We start from the raw sequence: 17,547 nt of genomic DNA, 5'->3' as shown, positions 1-17,547 counted from the left end.
CAATGAACAGACTTGGATAGAGTTTTCTATTGGAGGACATAAGGATAAGATCCTTTGTGATGTGTTGCCTATGGATGCTTGTCATCTATTACTAGGAGGACCCTGGCAATTTGATAGGAAGGTGATCTATGATGGAGAGGAGAACTCCATTTCCTTTAAGAAGGACAACAAGACCTTCAAGATTCAGTCTTTGACAGAGAATGAAGAGGGAACTTCAAGAACACCTAGTGTTCTATTGGCTACCGGTAAAGAGTTTTTAAACTTGCTACATGAGGAGGAGATAGTGAAGTGTGCCATCTTTGTGAAGCCAAAGGAGGAAGAAGACAAGTTGAAGGTAGAAGTACCCAAGGAGGTGAAGCAAATGTTGCAAGAGTATAAGGACATAGTGAGTGATGGAGCACTTACAACACTCCCACCTAGAAGGTCTATAAGCCATCTAATAGACTTTGTTCCCAGTGCATCCTTACCTAACAAGGCTGCATATAAGCTCACACATGATTAGAAAAAGGAGGTGGCAAGGCAAGTGTAGGAGATAATGGAACAAGGACTGATTAAGAAGAGCATCAGCCCATGTGCAGTCCCGGTAGTGCTAGCATCAAAGAAGGGAGGCAAGTGGAGACTTTGCACTTACTCAAGGGAAATCAATAGGATCACCATAAGGTATAGGTTTCCTATTCCTAGAATAGAGAATCTAATGGACTGTTTAGGATGGGCTATGTATTTTACCAAGCTAGACCTTAAAAGTGGTTATCACCAGATAAGAATTAAGGAGGGTGATGAGTGGAAGACTACTTTCAAGACCACAAAAGGGTTGTATGAATGGCTTGTGATGCCATTTGGACTCACCAATGCTCCAAGTACCTTCATGAGGTTGATGAATGAAGTGTTGAAGGATTTCACAAGCAGACTTGTGGTGGTGTACCTAGATGACATTCTCATCTATAGCAGAACCAAAGAGGAGGACCTTCAGGATTTGAGGTTAGTCTTAGAGAGGTTGCATGAGGAGAAGTTATGCATCAACTTAGAGAAGTGTGACTTCTTGAAGCAAGTGCTGGTCTACTTAGGATTTGTGGTGTCCAAGGGAACCTTGAAAATGGATCCAAGCAAAGTGGAGGCGATCTTGAATTGGCCTGCACCTAAAACAGGGACTGAAGTTAGGAGTTTCCATGGATTAGCTCAATTTTATAGGAAGTTTGTGAGGAACTTCAGTGGCATATGTGCACCAGTCCTTGACACCATTAAAGGAGGCCTTAAAAATAAGTTTAAATGGACTGAGCAGGCTGACAAAGCATTTCAAATGTCGAAGCAAGCAGTAGCCACAAAACCCATCCCACTCCTACCTACGTTTGATAAGCTATTCACTTTGGAGTGTGATGCAAGTGGAATTGTAGTAGGGGGTGTTTTGAGTCAAGAGGGAAGACCTGTGGCATTTTTCAGTGAGAAGCTTAATGAAGCAAAGAAGAATTACTTAGCCTATGGCCTAGAGTTGTATGCATTAGTACAGTCTCTAAAGAAATGGAGGCATTACCTACTCCCAATAGAATTTGTGGTGTTCACAGACAACTAGGCATTGAGATACATTAAAACTCAAGAGAAGCTTAGCAATAGGCATTTGAAATGGATGAAATACCTCCAATCCTTCACCTTCACCATCAAGCATAAGAAGGGGCAACTTAACAAGGTGGTAGATGCCTAAAACAGAAAACTGTTGATAGTTCAAGAATTACAGTTGCAAAACATAGGAATAGAAGGTTTCAAAGACCTCTATGAAGGAGATGAAGACTTCTCATCAGCTTACATGGTTTGCAAGGAGTTTGAGAACCATTTCCATGGTGAGTATGTAGATTACAGTCTCCAAAATGGTCTCTTGTTCAAAGGTTATTAGTTGTGTGTACCAAGAGGATCCATGAGGGAGAACCTCATCCAAGAGAAACCTAATGGCAATTTGAGCAGACACTTTGGGATTAATAAGACCCTATACTTAGTACAGAGGTACTACTATTGGCCAAAGTTGCCAAGAGATGTAAAGAGGTATGTAGAGCAATGTGGTGTATGCCAAAGAGAAAAAGGAGGATCAAGCAATGCTGGTCTCTATCAACCATTACCGGTACCAAATAGACCTTGGGAATGTATAAGCATGGACTTTGTAGTAGGACTTCCCAAGACTAAAATAGGTATGGACAACATCTATGTGGTAGTAGATAGATTTTCCAAGATGAGTCATTTCATTCCATGTAAGACTACACATGATGCTAGCTATGTTGCACATCTCTTCTTCAAAGAGATTGTTAGGATTCATGGACTCCCTCTAAGAATAGTTTTAGATAGGGACAACAATTTCATGGGTCATTTTTGGCAAACATTATGGAGGAGACTAGGAACTAACTTGTCATTTAGCTCAACTTACCATCCACAAACGGATGGTCAAACTGAAGTCATCAAGAGGGTGTTAGGCAATTTGTTGAGGTGCTTAACTAAGGAGTATGGTCAGACATGGGACCTAGTCATCCCTTAAGAAGAGTATGCATATTATGATAGTGTGAATAGGACCACTGGTAGAAGTCCCTTTGAGGTTGTGTATGGTAGACATCCAAGGGGACTATGTGAGTTGAGAGACCTTGGTACCTTAGAGATGAAGAGTGGGCAAGCAGAGGACTTCACTCAAACCATCAAGGAAGTCCAAGAGCAAGTTAAGAAGGCCATCCTTTAATCCACTCAAAAGTTGAAAGAGAAAATGGATGAGAAAAGGAGAGAAGTACAGTTCAAGGTGGGTGACTATGTGATGGTCCATTTGAGCAAAGCTAGGATGCAAAGTGGTAAGCCTACCAAACTGCAGATGAAGAGGGTAGGACCTTGTAAAATTCTAGCCAAATTTGGTGAGAACGCTTATAAGGTTGACCTGCCTTCAGATTTAGCTATATCACCAGTCTTTAATGTTGCTGATCTGGTTATGTACAAGGGTGAGATAGCAGGGTAGACTGAGAACCAAGCCAAGGTACTACAAGACTTGGATGTGAATAGCTTACCTCAAGTGAAGAATCCTATGGCAGAGGAGAGCTTGGAGTCAAGGGTGAAGAATTCTACTAGACACCAGGTCTACATGCAACACTTAGTGAAATGGGTAGAGCAACTAGTATCTGAAGCTACTTAGGTGGAGGAGAGCAAGTTCAAGACACTTAACATAGACCCGGCTCTCATCTCTTCTTCTATTTCTTAGTTGTGTGCATAGGAGGAGTATGGTGTAGGGGCACCCTTCCAAGCTCTCCCTCCTTTTTTTTGTTGATGTTATACTTCTTTTGAAGCCATTGTACATGTAATAAGGGCCATGAGCTCATTTGCTTTTCACTAGGTCCTAGTTGTAGGTCCTTAGTGATTTTGTTGTTTTTTCTGGTGCAGGAGAGTTTGAGTGTGCCTTGGATGTGTGTTAGGCCTTATTGGCATGTTGGTGTCCTTAGGATTGTCCAAAATAGGCCTAGGAGTCATGAAAAGCAACAATGGCAAAGTTGCTCAAAAGATGCAAAAGTTGGATGACAACTTTTAAAAGTTGTCAAGCAACTTTTCCACCAAAAAAAAGGTAAAATACCCTTATTGAGTGTGGAGAGCCCTAATTTTTGCACACCGACTGAGGCAAAGGTGGTATAAGTAATTGTAAACCCTAATTGGATGGGTTGGATGCCAGACATTGTACGGCTCAAGCAAACTGAATTGACTATGACTGTTTTGTTGGTTACCAGTTAGTTTGAATGAAGCTACCGAGCAAGTTAATGGATTGATTTGCATCAAAAACTATGTGGAGTGACTTATAAGGTGTAAATACTTTCATTTTGAGTAATTAGATTAGGTTTTTGTTTGTCGGTTGAGTGTGTTTGTAAATAGTTTGTAAATTGCATTGTCTCTGTCCAGTTTGGACTGGTTTGTGCAAATGAAGTCATAACTCCATTCCCTATTATGGAATCACCATGAAACCATGGGGAATGGAAGTGAAGACCCTATACTTTAGTCCCATGAAAGAAGGGCCCTTGGAAATGCAGGGAGGCCAAGCAAAGACCCACTCCTAGGCGATACTGGATAGTGCTCGACAAGGAGAGGTCAAATTGTAGAGGTCTTGGAGAGCAAGGTTGGTCAGAGGAGAGTGCACCCTTTGGAGGAGGTGCAAAGGAGTGAGTGAAGCATCATTGTGTAGCATCCTAAAATTGTGACACTTGCAATTTCAACTGCATTTCGGTCTTCACGATGGCGACGCAACACTAAACCTGAATGGAGACCCCGAAACTTGCTCACAACACCAAAAACTGCATTTTCTTGCACCCTGGCCTGATCCTCCTTTGCACCCTACTGTCCCGGGAGGTGGGACCAGAGCGCCCAGTGCCCTGGTCCTTCAAGACCAGGGCGCCCAGCGCCCTGGTCCCTGGCCCTATTTTGGGCCCGGTCTCCTATGGGACTTCGGGCCTTTTTGTTTGCAAATTGGAAAATAAACTTTCCTGGTCGGCCTAAGGTCGGGAAAATCAGTCTATTAACCCTAATTGGCAAGTATATAAACTACTTTTCCTCTCTCATTTTGGGGAGGATGGAAAAAGGTGGAAACGATATTCAAACATTCAAGCATTCAATCATTCCTTCAAGCAATTGATTATTCTAAGTCTCCATTCAAGGCTAAGTGTTGCATTCAAGACAAGGATTCAACCATTGAAGAGGAGATCACATACTACAACATACAACATACAACATACAACAACATCTATACCTTCGCATATAAGGATACAAACATCCTTACAACAAGGTATTAGTACTTGTTTTACATTACATTTACAGCATTTCTCATTTCTTGGTTAATTCCAAAACCGGGGTTTGACCTAAAGGCAAACCCCTCATCCCTAACCCCCCAATCGTCTTCGCTTTTCTATGTGTAGGTTGCAGGTACGCGGCTGAAATTGAAGATCTGGAATCCTTGTGCAGAGACGAACAGATCCCCCTTCGTTTCGCGGATTTTTCGGAGGACTGTGTGCACGCCGGGCGCCATCGTCCCATCAACTTTTGCTCAAATTTGCAGGACAGCGCCATATCGACATTTTATAGCTAATTCCAGGTCCGCAGCTTCATCCTATATCCCTATCTCAGTTTATAAGCGAATCTTTCTCACTTTCTATGCATTCCTAGCTTAATCTTTCTATCTACATTTCTTTACGAAAGAGGGTATCCTTGCTATCACAACCCTTGAAACTCATATAGAATCCAATCTTGCATTGCGTGGGATTGGATCTTGTGGGTTTCAACCCCTCTTTTGAATGTAAAGTCCCTCCTAAGTGAAAACCATCAACCCTAGTGACTCTCCCTTCTCTCTCCTCGGAGTTGGGGAGGGGAGAACGACTAGGGTTCGATTTTTCCGCTTTACATTTTGGTGAACCCGACGTGAACATCCTTTCTGATTATTCATAGTTAGATCTGAAAATTGGATTCCTTGATTACATTTCCACGTTTGATCTTTTGCAAAATTTTAGAGGTTAATTGCATAAAAACCCTAAATTTTCTTTTTAAGTAATTAAACTTGTGAAATGTTTAATTGTTAATGCTTGTTTCAGATCTGCACTTCTATTACAAATTATCAATTCATATTTGTGCTTTAATTTTGAAAATTAAGTGGTTAAGTGTCAAAACCCTAATTTTTGAAACCCTCTTGATTCAACCTTTGTCCGACAATTTCATTGATCAAAACATCTCCAAATCAGCTGTAACTTTGGATTCCGCAATAAAATCACAATATCTTTCATCCCTGAAAATTTAGAAAAAAGTTGCGAGGATCGTGTGCACTCCGAGCGCCATCGTCCCTGACATTTTTTCCGAAATTTCGGGAGCTAGATCTTACTGTATTTTTCTGCTAAAATCTAGAATTTTGGCTGATTTTATCAATTTTAACACCTTCAAAATTACAGTCAAAGTTGGTCTAGCGATTGCTTGGATTGAGGCTTCTAATCATTCAAAAATTGTTGAAATTGAAATTTGTGTCGAAATTGTGTTTCTTACTGTCCTAAATCTGAAAAGTGTGTTATCATTCATTTGAAATTTCAGTGATTTATTCAAATTTTTGCAATTTGTGACTTTTGAAATTAAGTGCTTAATTACAACAACTTTGATTTCCGCTTTCAAAATTGAATTTTGCGTGAAATTGAGTCAACTTTCAAATTTCAAAACTTGCATTGCTTTTGGTATTCCCTCTAAAATCATAAAATTCAAAATTTCAGTTTCCCTCTCTTTTTCAAAATTCAAATTTTGCATTTTTCGACAATCTTGGTAGGGTTCAATTTTGAAATTGCAACTTTAATTTGGCCTATCTACAGATCATAAAATCACTCAATTTTTTCAGGTTAACTGTAAAATCATCATAACTTTCATCCCTGCAAATTTCGAAAAAAGTTGCGAGGACCGTGTGCACCCCGAGCGCCACAGTCCCGGACATTTTTTCCGAAATTTCGGGAGATTGTCCTGATTGTATTTAACAGCTTAAATCTAGAAGATTGGCTGGTTTTACTGAAATTTGCTACCTCTAAAAATTCAAAATCTTCTCTCTTTCTTTAGTGCATGAGTTTTACAACAATAAGCCCTACTTACACTATTCCTGTTAGACGAAGCCTTAGAATTAAGTCCTTCCAAGGTTTAATTACTGAGGAGATGGAACCTAATTTGAATGGTCTTTTTAACGAGGACATGGGTAATTCCTCTAATCCTCTTAATGATGAAGAAGCTCTCCATGAGGTTTCTGTAGAACAACTTTCAAAATTGGATAACCAATTTGACGATTTTCGACAGTGGATGTCTCAAGAATACCCTGATAGTCAAGCTCTTCCTTTAATTGAGGGTCTAAAACGTATGCTTCAAAGTGATAAGAATGGAATTGATATTTTGCGTGGTATTTCACACTTTGTGGATTCAAATGTGATGCCTATGAAAAGTTGTGCCGAAACCTTAGGTTATACACAACCTCCTACTCAGGACAATCATTCTATTCCTTTGATGACTTCTATTGCTAGTATACCTACTTTTACATCAAACATAATGACTACTTCAACACAAGACATTCCTCCTATGAGCACCAGTCATGGGGGCAATCCCTCTTCTTCAATCAACCCTCTTCCTTCATTCAATCTGACTTCTTCATTCATTCCTTCAGTGAGTGTTCCTCTTATATCTCCACAAATGAACATGACACAAGGGGGCAATTCTTTTTCCATTCCTCCTTGTAGTGTTCCTCCTGTCCAATCATCTCCTATGACTAACTATCATAGTGTCCCACCACCTTACTCTCTACCTTCTTTCAATAACATAACACCTCCATCACAATCTAACACGTCTAATATGAACTCTTCGACTGAAGCGACCATTAATAATCTTGCACAAACTGTCTCTTCTTTACAGCAACAAATTGCCTCTATGAATCAATCTAAGTTTAGTGTGCCCACATTTGATGTTGCGAGCCCACTCTCTTTTGACATTGTTCAAGCTATTCCCCCTAAACATGTTGAAATTCCGCATTTGGAGCTTTATAATGGTAAGGGTGATCCTCTAACACATGTTAAGACCTTTCAAACAATATGTACTGATTTTGGTTATGACCAAAGGTTGCTTGCAAAACTGTTTACTAGAACATTAAGAGACAAAGCCCTACAATGGTATTGCTCGTTGCCTTCCTATTCTATTACTTCTTTCGAACAACTTGCAAATGCTTTCATTCAACAATTTCAAAACAATATAAGTCCTAAAGTTACTTTGATTGATTTAATGCATTGCAAACAAGGTGTTAAAGAAAAAGTGACTGATTTCATTGGTAGATATAAGCATTTGTATGCTCAAATCTCTTTTCCAGTGCCTGACAATGATATTCAAAGAATCTTTATTTCTAATTTACAAAAAGACATTAGAGAAAAACTCCTATTTTCTGAGTTTACTTCTTTCCAACAGTTGTGCGCAACTCTTCACAATTATCAACTGACTGTGAGTCAAATGGAACAATCACATCCTATGGCTCCGAGTGATAAGGGTGATAGTAGTCAACAACCATTTGGGAAGTTTAAACCGAACAGAGAGTCCATTAAATTCAATGAAAACATCATCAACAACAGTGTGAATGCAGCATCAGGTGTGTCTCCTATTTCTAAGTTTTTCAAGAAAGAAAGAAAGTTTACTCCTTTGAATGAATCATTGCATAGTATTATGAATAAGTTATTGGAACAAAATGTACTTACTCTTCCTCCTATAAGGCAAATTGATCCTGCAAAGATTACTTCACCTTATTTTGATAACAAATCTTTTTGTCAATTTCATCGTCAGCCTGGGCATGATACTGAAAAATGTTTTGCTTTAAAGGGTAAAATTCAAGATTTGATTGATAATAATACTATCTCTGTTTCTGGAGTGAATGATAAAGGCAACACATCTGTAGCTCCTCCTAACCAAAATCTTCAGATTTTTACTGATCCATTGCCTTCTCATACCTCTAATGTGATTGATACTACTGATTCCTCTGTCTCACCTAATGATCTTGTGTCCATGACTCCGAATGTGATTAACTTTGTGGAGAAACAGAAAATCCCTAAAGAACCTTCCATCACATTTGATTCTAGTGAAAATATCAGGGCTCCTGATGGTCCTTTATATATAGTTGCAAAAGTCAAGAACACACCTTGCCGTGGAGTGCTTATTGATCCTTCGTGCATGGTTAATGTTATTACTGAAGAATTTCTTTTTACTTTGCAATCGAATCAAGTGATCTATGACAAAACAGATGTGGTTGTGAAATTATTTGATGCGTTTTCTTCTCCTGCAATCGGTTCTATTACATTACCTATTGAGGTCCATAACAAATCCCTTGATGTGGAGTTTGCTATTATTCCATCATCCGAACAATTTCGTGTGAAGCTAGGCTATCCTTGGCTATCTTCCATGAAAGCTATTGCTTCTCCTATTCACAAGTGTTTGAAATTTCCCCATAATGGTGATGTTGTTACTATCAATCATAGTCTCTTTAAACCAACTGAAAGAACTTCTAGCGTTCCTATTGATTATTTTTGGCCTAAACAATTCCAATCTCTTCCTCCGCGAAGTGATCATCTTTTCAAATCTTATCAAAAGTGGAAAACAGATATGATCCTATCTCTAAGTGAAACTAGAACACCTAAACTTGACATTCCTATCATTCTTGAGAAGGAAGTTCTTCCTTTGAAAGATAAAACTAATGTCTTTCCTCAAGAAGATTCCCAACCCATCCCTATGGATGTGACTATGCCTATGATTAAGAAACTTCCTAAGAGTAGAACTTTACCTCCTCGTCATGATGGACTTGGTCTCCTTCCTAAACCGAATATTCCTCCCTTATATGGAGCAGTTCCTCCTCCTTCCTCTTATGGAGAGAAGAGACCTTCCTCTTCTCCTATTGTTCAACCTAAGAGACCACAACCTAAACACCCAAGTGATAAGGATGAGAACATTCCTCCTCCTCAATCTCCTAATCTTCCTACTAAGACTAGACGAAATCGTTCCGCACGTGAACGCCGACGAAAGCGTCGTCTTAGAGCTCAGGCAGCTCCCTCTCAAACTTTGCAATCCCCAAAAACACCTTCAACAAGCATTATTCCGTTTTCTCCTCAGCTGACGATTGAGCCGAAATCTCCTAAACATAAGATGCATGATGGTCTTGATCCTGTGCGAGTTAAAGATCCTATTTTTATAAATCTTGATGATGATATAGATGAAAATGTTATTCATGATGAAAATGCTACTTCTCCTGTTCATTCTGATAGTGAATATGAACTTGTTGATATTGATAACCATTTATCTAACGCATTTTCTAAAGCACTTATCCTAGCTCCTAGACAAGAACACCGTGGCTTGGGATATGAACATAGCCCTTGTTTGGATCTTGTGATAGCTCCATCTGCTGTGTTGGATGTTCCTCCTCTAGCGTGTTCCCTACCTTCCCGAAACATTGATCAGCAAGATCGGGGGGTAGATGACGTGATAGACTAGTTACATTAGCATAGCAGATTCTCTCCTCCTCTCTTTTGTTACTTCTTCTATATGTTATTCTCATTCTTCTATTTGTTGTCCTTAGTGTTGTCTACTTGAGGACGATGCAAAGCATTGAGATCTCTTGGTCTCTCTCATGTTGACTCAAAAGACACATGTGTTCCCTTCTTCTAGGTGACCTTCCTTGATTGGGGAATGAAGAACAATTATGCATACATACATATGATATACATGAATTATCATACAGCATACTTACCCCAAGGAAAGCGAAGTCACCTCGTGCTTTGTGTTTTGTGTCTATTATCCTTGGGCTTATCTCACACTTGGGGGCTAAATCCTTGTGATAACGTGCTCCTTTCCTTTTTCTCATTCTTATATGTATCACTACCTTAAAGCAATCACCCCCAGTGAGGTGTGTGCGATCGCTTTAACGTAGGGGGGCATACATCCCGTCCATATCTTTTCAAGATACTTGAAAATTTCTTGACAAATTTAACCTTGCCTTGAAAATTTTTGATATCTTTCTTGCATGACTCATAGTGAGGGAACCTTACTACTGACAGTCATGGTTCTCCCTTGTGATCTTCCCTTTTACTTTGTCAATTGAAGTCGTAAGATCCTTAGTCCACTGGGGGCTTGGTGTATCTTGCCTCCTTGACGTGGTGAAAGTTTTTCAAAGTTGTTTCCTTGTACTTTACCGGAAGTATGAGCGTACGCTTATACTCCCGCTAAAGTGGGGGCTAAATGTAGCGTCCTAAAATTGTGACACTTGCAATTTCGACTGCATTTCGGTCTTCACGATGGCGACGCAACACTAAACCTGAATGGAGACCCCGAAACTTGCTCACGACACCAAAAACTGCATTTTCTTGCACCCTGGCCTGATCCTCCTTTGCACCCTGCTGTCCCAGGAGGTGGGACCAGAGCGCCTAGCCCCCTGGTCCTTCAGGACCAGGGCACCCCCTGGTCCCCCAGGACCATGGCGCCCAGCGCCCTGGTCCCTGGCCCTATTTTGGGCCCGGTCTCCTATGGGACTTCGAGCCTTTTTGTTTGCAAATTGGAAAATAAACTTTCCTGGTCGGCCTAAGGTCGGGAAAATTAGTCTATTAACCCTAATTGGCAAGTATATAAACTACTTTTCCTCTCTCATTTTGGGGAGGATGGAAAAAGGTGGAAACGATATTCAAACATTCAAGCATTCAAGCATTCAAGCATTCAAGCATTCCTTCAAGCAATTGATTATTCTAAGTCTCCATTCAAGGCTAAGTGTTGCATTCAAGACAAGGATTCAACCATTGAAGAGGAGATCACATACTACAACATACAACATACAACATACAACAACATCTATACCTTCGCATATAAGGATACAAACATCCTTACAACAAGGTATTAGTACTTGTTTTACGTTACATTTACAACATTTCTCATTTGTTGGTTAATTCCAAAACTGGGGTTTGACCTAAAGGCAAACCCCTCATCCCTAACCCCCCAATCGTCTTCGCTTTTCTGTGTGTAGGTTGTAGGTACGCGGCTGAAATTGAAGATCTGGAATCCTTGTGCAGAGACAAACAGATCCCCCTTCGTTTCGCGGATTTTTCGGAGGACTGTGTGCACGCCGGGCACCATCGTCCCATCAACTTTTGCTCAAATTTGCAGGACAGTGCCGTATCGACATTTTACAGCTAATTCCAGGTTCGCAGCTTCATCCTATATCCCTATCTCAGTTTATAAGCAAATCTTTCTCACTTTCTATGCATTCCTAGCTTAATCTTTCTATCTACATTCTTTACAAAAGAGGGTATCCTTGCTATCACAACCCTTGAAACTCATATAGAATCCAATCTTGCATTGCGTGGGATTGGATCTTGTGGGTTTCAACCCCTCTTTTGAATGTAAAGTCCCTCCTAAGTGAAAACCATCAACCCTAGTGACTCTCCCTTCTCTCTCCTCGGAGTTGGGGAGGGGAGAACGACTAGGGTTCGATTTTTCCGCTTTACATTTTGGTGAACCTGACATCGGGTTCACCAAAATGTAAAGCGGAAAAATCGAACCCTAGTCGTTCTCCCCTCCCCAACTCCGAGGAGAGAGAAGGGAGAGTCACTAGGGTTGATGGTTTTCACTTAGGAGGGACTTTACATTCAAAAGAGGGGTTGAAACCCACAAGATCCAATCCCACGCAATGCAAGATTGGATTCTATATGAGTTTCAAGGGTTGTGATAGCAAGGATACCCTCTTTCATAAAGAAATGTAGATAGAAAGATTAAGCTAGGAATGCATAGAAAGTGAGAAAGATTCGCTTATAAACTGAGATAGGGATATAGGATGAAGCTGCGGACCTGGAATTAGCTGTAAAATGTCGATACGGCGCTGTCCTGCAAATTTGAGCAAAAGTTGATGGGACGATGGCGCCCGGAGCCACGGTCCTCCGAAAAATCCGCGAAACGAAGGGGGATCTGTTCGTCTCTGCACAAGGATTCCAGATCTTCAATTTCAGCCGCGTACCTGCAACCTACACATAGAAAAGCGAAGACGATTGGGGGGTTAGGGATGAGGGGTTTGCCTTTAGGTCAAACCCCAGTTTTGGAATTAACCAACAAATGAGAAATGTTGTAAATGTAATGTAAAACAAGTACTAATACCTTGTTGTAAGGATGTTTGTATCCTTATATGCGAAGGTATAGATGTTGTTGTATGTTGTATGTTGTATGTTGTAGTATGTGATCTCCTCTTCAATGGTTGAATCCTTGTCTTGAATGCAACACTTAGCCTTGAATGGAGACTTAGAATAATCAATTGCTTGAAGGAATGCTTGAATGCTTGAATGCTTGAATGTTTGAATATCGTTTCCACCTTTTTCCATCCTCCCCAAAATGAGAGAGGAAAAGTAGTTTATATACTTGCCAATTAGGGTTAATAGACTGATTTTCCCGACCTTAGGCTGACCAGGAAAGTTTATTTTCCAATTTGCAAACAAAAAGGCCCGAAGTCCCATAGGAGACCGGGCCCAAAATAGGGCCAGGGACCAGGGCGCTGGGCGCCATGGTCCTAGGGGACCAGGGCACTGGGCGCCCTGGTCCTGAAGGACTAGGGCGCTGGGCGCTCTGGTCCCACCTCCTGGGACAGCAGGGTGCAAAGGAGGATCAGGCCAGGGTGCAAGAAAATGCAGTTTTTGGTGTCGTGAGCAAGTTTCGGGGTCTCCATTCAGGTTTAGTGTTGCGTCGCCATCGTGAAGACCGAAATGCAGTCGAAATTGCAAGTGTCACAATTTTAGGACGCTACACATTGGTGTGAAGGAGGAGCCTCCACCAATTCAAACAAGGTGGCTAAAACACAAAGTATCCACTGTGACCCAGGCAGACCCTAAAAACCCTCACAAAACCCTTAAAATCACCAAAATTCGCCCAAGGCACTGGACGGCCAGTTGGAGGCCCAAGACCAAAGAAATCCTTGAGTCCTTGCCAAATGAATGGCAGTACATTTTGGGAGTTTGGGTAGTTGGTGCATTGTTTGTTAGAGGAATCCCTAAAGGATCAGGTAGGAGGCCTAATTGGTCCTAATCCTTGTAGCCCTATTTGAAGGCAAAAATACAAAATAGTGAAATCGGTAAGGGGTTGGAATCTTGAAACTTCTTGGGGGCACATGAATGGGTGGAAAGACCATGAATTAGACCTAATATAACGTTTCTAAGGCCTTGGAAGGTCTGGAACAAGCATAGCCCTTATTAGCCATAGTAAGGGGTTTTGAGTCTCATGACTAGGTGATACCTTAGGAGCAACATTGCAACTCATTGGTGGGTGGAATTGAGAAAGGTCAGGGGATTCCCCAAGCAAAGGAAGTCCTAGAGACCCTAGAGTGTGTAGAGAACACCAGGTGATCCAAGAAAAGGATCCAAGGGCATAGACTAGGCTAGTCTATCCCAAGTACCATCCCACCACTGCAGTAACCGGTGTCGATGTCAAAGGCACTACCTTTCCTTTCTTTTCAGAGGGTTCTACAACCGGTGAAACCCTTTCCAAATAGGTGCCAGTTCTCTTTGCCTTAGGATCAAGGGGTGAGGTGATTAGGGTAGAAGCCTACCCGTCCAACATATCATACATTACCTCATAGCCCATAGGCTCTACTTCTTCATGTCTGGGCTCAATAGCCTCCATTATGCATTCATCCACTTTGATGGTGAAGCAGATGTCTTCCTCATACTTTTTGACCAAATCACTGGATATTTTTATCCTTTGACTCATCTTGCATTTGAACTCATCAAAGTATTTGTTCAACACTTCCGGATAGCCAGCTCCAACCGCTTGTAGGCTCTCCTTGATTTGTTTTGTTACCAGTTGGTCGGTAGATGACTGAAGGTCACCTACTCCTAGAAAGTAGCCTTGGAAGTAAAAGAACAACCCAACCATTAGGTATCCAAACTTGAATCTCAGTGCATTGTCCTATTTGATTGACTTAAGATTCAACATAAGTTGTCTTTGCATACAGGTGCACAGATCAAACGATGCATCCTCCTTAATCATCGTGTAAGCAACATTTACCACTACATTAGAGACACAATTAATTCTGCTAGCAGAGAACATCTGGTAGCCTATCACCATGCAGGCATACTTGACCAGATCATCCTTGATTGAGTTAACTATCATGCCACATGAGTCACTCACTGAATCGGTGAGCTTGGACATTTCAGTCTTGCTGACCTTCCTTAGGGTTGGCACTTCCCCTATATTGCAGAAACCGGTGACGACATGAATCACTTCCAGTGTGATATCATGCGTCCGCTCTAGGTACATATTGTCACCGTGTACCCTGCTTAGGATAATGTGAGTGTGATCATCCAAATATTCTTCAAGAAAGTAAACTGCATTTTGGAGTTTCTTCTTTTCCAGAATGTTGAATTCTGGTTTAATCTTCTTATTCTTTCTGCAGAATAAGCTCAGCTAGGAATGGATCACAAGAGACCCTAGGTCTTTGATTTTGTAGTCTATGTAATCAGAAATCCCTTCTTCTACTATAACACCAGCCAATACTTGAGACAAGGCATTATTTTTTGACTTTCGTTGTATGAAGTCCATAGAATCAACAGTTGCACTAGAACTATCATGAGATACGGAAGCCATGATAAAACATAAAACTAAAGAAATAACTTTCGGAAATCGAGAATTTAGTTCTTACAAATTCCACTTTGCCTCACACTTCGTCGATTCCTGAATCACCGCTTTGAGTTCTTCTCTTGACCGGTTGATATTTGCTTCTGAATATTCTTCAGGGTTTCAAAATTTCTTTGAATCGCAACACAAATCACTTTTTCTTCACTCTGCACTTGAAAAACTTCTTCACTCGAAAAATGATAGTGAGAAATGATTTGAAAATTCCTTTTAAACATATTCCTCACCTACCATAATAAATGCTCCACCATTAGGGCGTAAACCCTAATTTGCCTGTTACCATTTTTGGTCTTCTGCCAAATGACAGGTATCACATACTTGTTAAGGTCTTTTACCAGTATAAACCGGGGGTTCGAAACATTTCACCATTTGCTCCCCCTAAGCTTTTCTGATGCTTAGTTCGCCGGTTCTGTGATTTCCACACTAGGTGCAGAAACCGGTTCTTCTTGCAACACCGTTGGTTTCTTCTTCCAAGTTTTATTCATATCTACTTGAATAGTGTCGATATCAATCTTTCCTTCTGGAGTGACCAGTACATCATTCGATATGTTCTTTCTTGGTCTGCAGAATCTAGCAATGTGACCTGGTTTGCTGCAATGATAGCAGACCATTCCAGGTGCTCTCCAAGGTCAATTATTCATGTTACCATTCTTCCTCCTACATGTTGCAGCAGTGTGACCATGACAATGACAGATCAAATAGCTTTCTCTCCATCAGGTTGCCGCTTGATAGCCACCACTTCCTGACTGATGATTAAAGACATTAAACTAGTTGTGATTCCGATTCACAAAAGGTTCCGGACCAACTCCTTGAGTCCTCTGAGGATATCTTCCAGTGTTGTTCATAACAGACCTGCATTCAGGTGCTTTATACCCAAACTTGCTGCATGTATAACAATTACCATTGAACTTATTGGATCTAGGGACATTGTTTATAAAGTAAGGAAAATTATTGTAGCCTTTGCTCCTACACACATTAGTAGTATGTCCTTCTTTAAGACAATTAAAGAAAACAGGTTTAAACTTTTGCTTACATTTATCCTTTGATGCCGGTTGTTTCTTCGATCCTCCAGCATTTGTACTAAAGGTCTCACCTTTCTCATGACCAGAATAACCAAGTCCATCAGTGTTCTTGACAAGTTTGGCAGATTCAAGCTTTTGCTCTAGCTTAACAGTACTCTTGTTGAACTTAGCAAGTATTTCCTTTGACTTAGAGAGTTCTTTGGAAATAGCAGCATTTGTTTCCATTAGGTTTGCATTCTTAGAGATGGCTATGTTCAGTTCTCCTTGCATGTCTTCCTTGTCCACTTTGCTCAGATGGAGTTGAGCAGCTAGGGCACTGATCTCTTGCTTCAGCTTATAGATTTCTTGATCTTTGTCTTTGACCAGATCTTCAGCTTTCCTTCGGTTCTCAAGCTCTTGGCACATTCAACTAGTCAGTCCTTCCAACTCTTTTCTCAGGTTGGAATTAGATTCATTCAGCTTTTCTAGTTCTTGAATCAGGGCTTCCATGTCCGCTTCATCAAAAGAACTATTTTCAAATAGCTCCATCAGTTTTTCAGCATGTTCTCTCCTTTTTGCTTGAGAGACCTTATATTTGACCATAAGATCATCATAGGCTTGCTCAGAGTGAGTGAGCTGATGAGTAAGTTTCCTCATAGTGTATTCCCCCATATCTCTTTCCAAGTGGTTAGACTTATAGAAAGGTAGGCTCTGATACCAATTGATGAATACTAAGAGGGGGGGGGGGTGAATTAGTATGCCAAAAATCAATGTACTTAAGCACTTTACTAGACTAACAGTAAACCAGTAAAACAGTTTAGCAGACAAACTGGATAGCACACATGCAAACCAAATAGCAAATAATGCATTTACCCATAGAAGCACAAACACCATAACACAAGAGATTTTGATGTGGAAACCCAAATGGGAAAAACCACAATGAGATGAAACTCACAAGTAACTATATGCAGAATAGGAACCAGACCGATTAAGGTCAGACCGGTTAAGGTCATACAATGTTCTTTACCAGAACAGATCCTGTTAGGAATCTCAATCTCTGTTAGGAGATAAGTCCGATTAAAGACTACCTTGCTAGAGGATTTTAGATCCACAGATGTGAACCACCTTGTTAGAGGATTTACAAAAGGCTTTTGGCCCTACCTGGTTAAGGGCTTCAGACTTGTCGAAGATGTGAGTAATCAACAAGTGAGTGATCTAGCAAATAGCATAGATTGCTTGGTTAGATCCTTGATAGCTCGTTCCTAATGCATTCTAGCATTATTTTAGTCTTCAACACATTCACACTCTCTCTAACTCATCAACCACCTTAAACCCTAGCAACAACATAAAACCCTAGACATGA

This window comes from Cryptomeria japonica, chromosome 2 (genome assembly GCF_030272615.1).
Source record: "Cryptomeria japonica chromosome 2, Sugi_1.0, whole genome shotgun sequence".
NCBI classification, from domain to species: domain Eukaryota; kingdom Viridiplantae; phylum Streptophyta; class Pinopsida; order Cupressales; family Cupressaceae; genus Cryptomeria; species Cryptomeria japonica.
The sequence above is the reverse complement of the archived record's forward strand: the minus strand, read 5'-3'. Positions refer to the sequence as shown.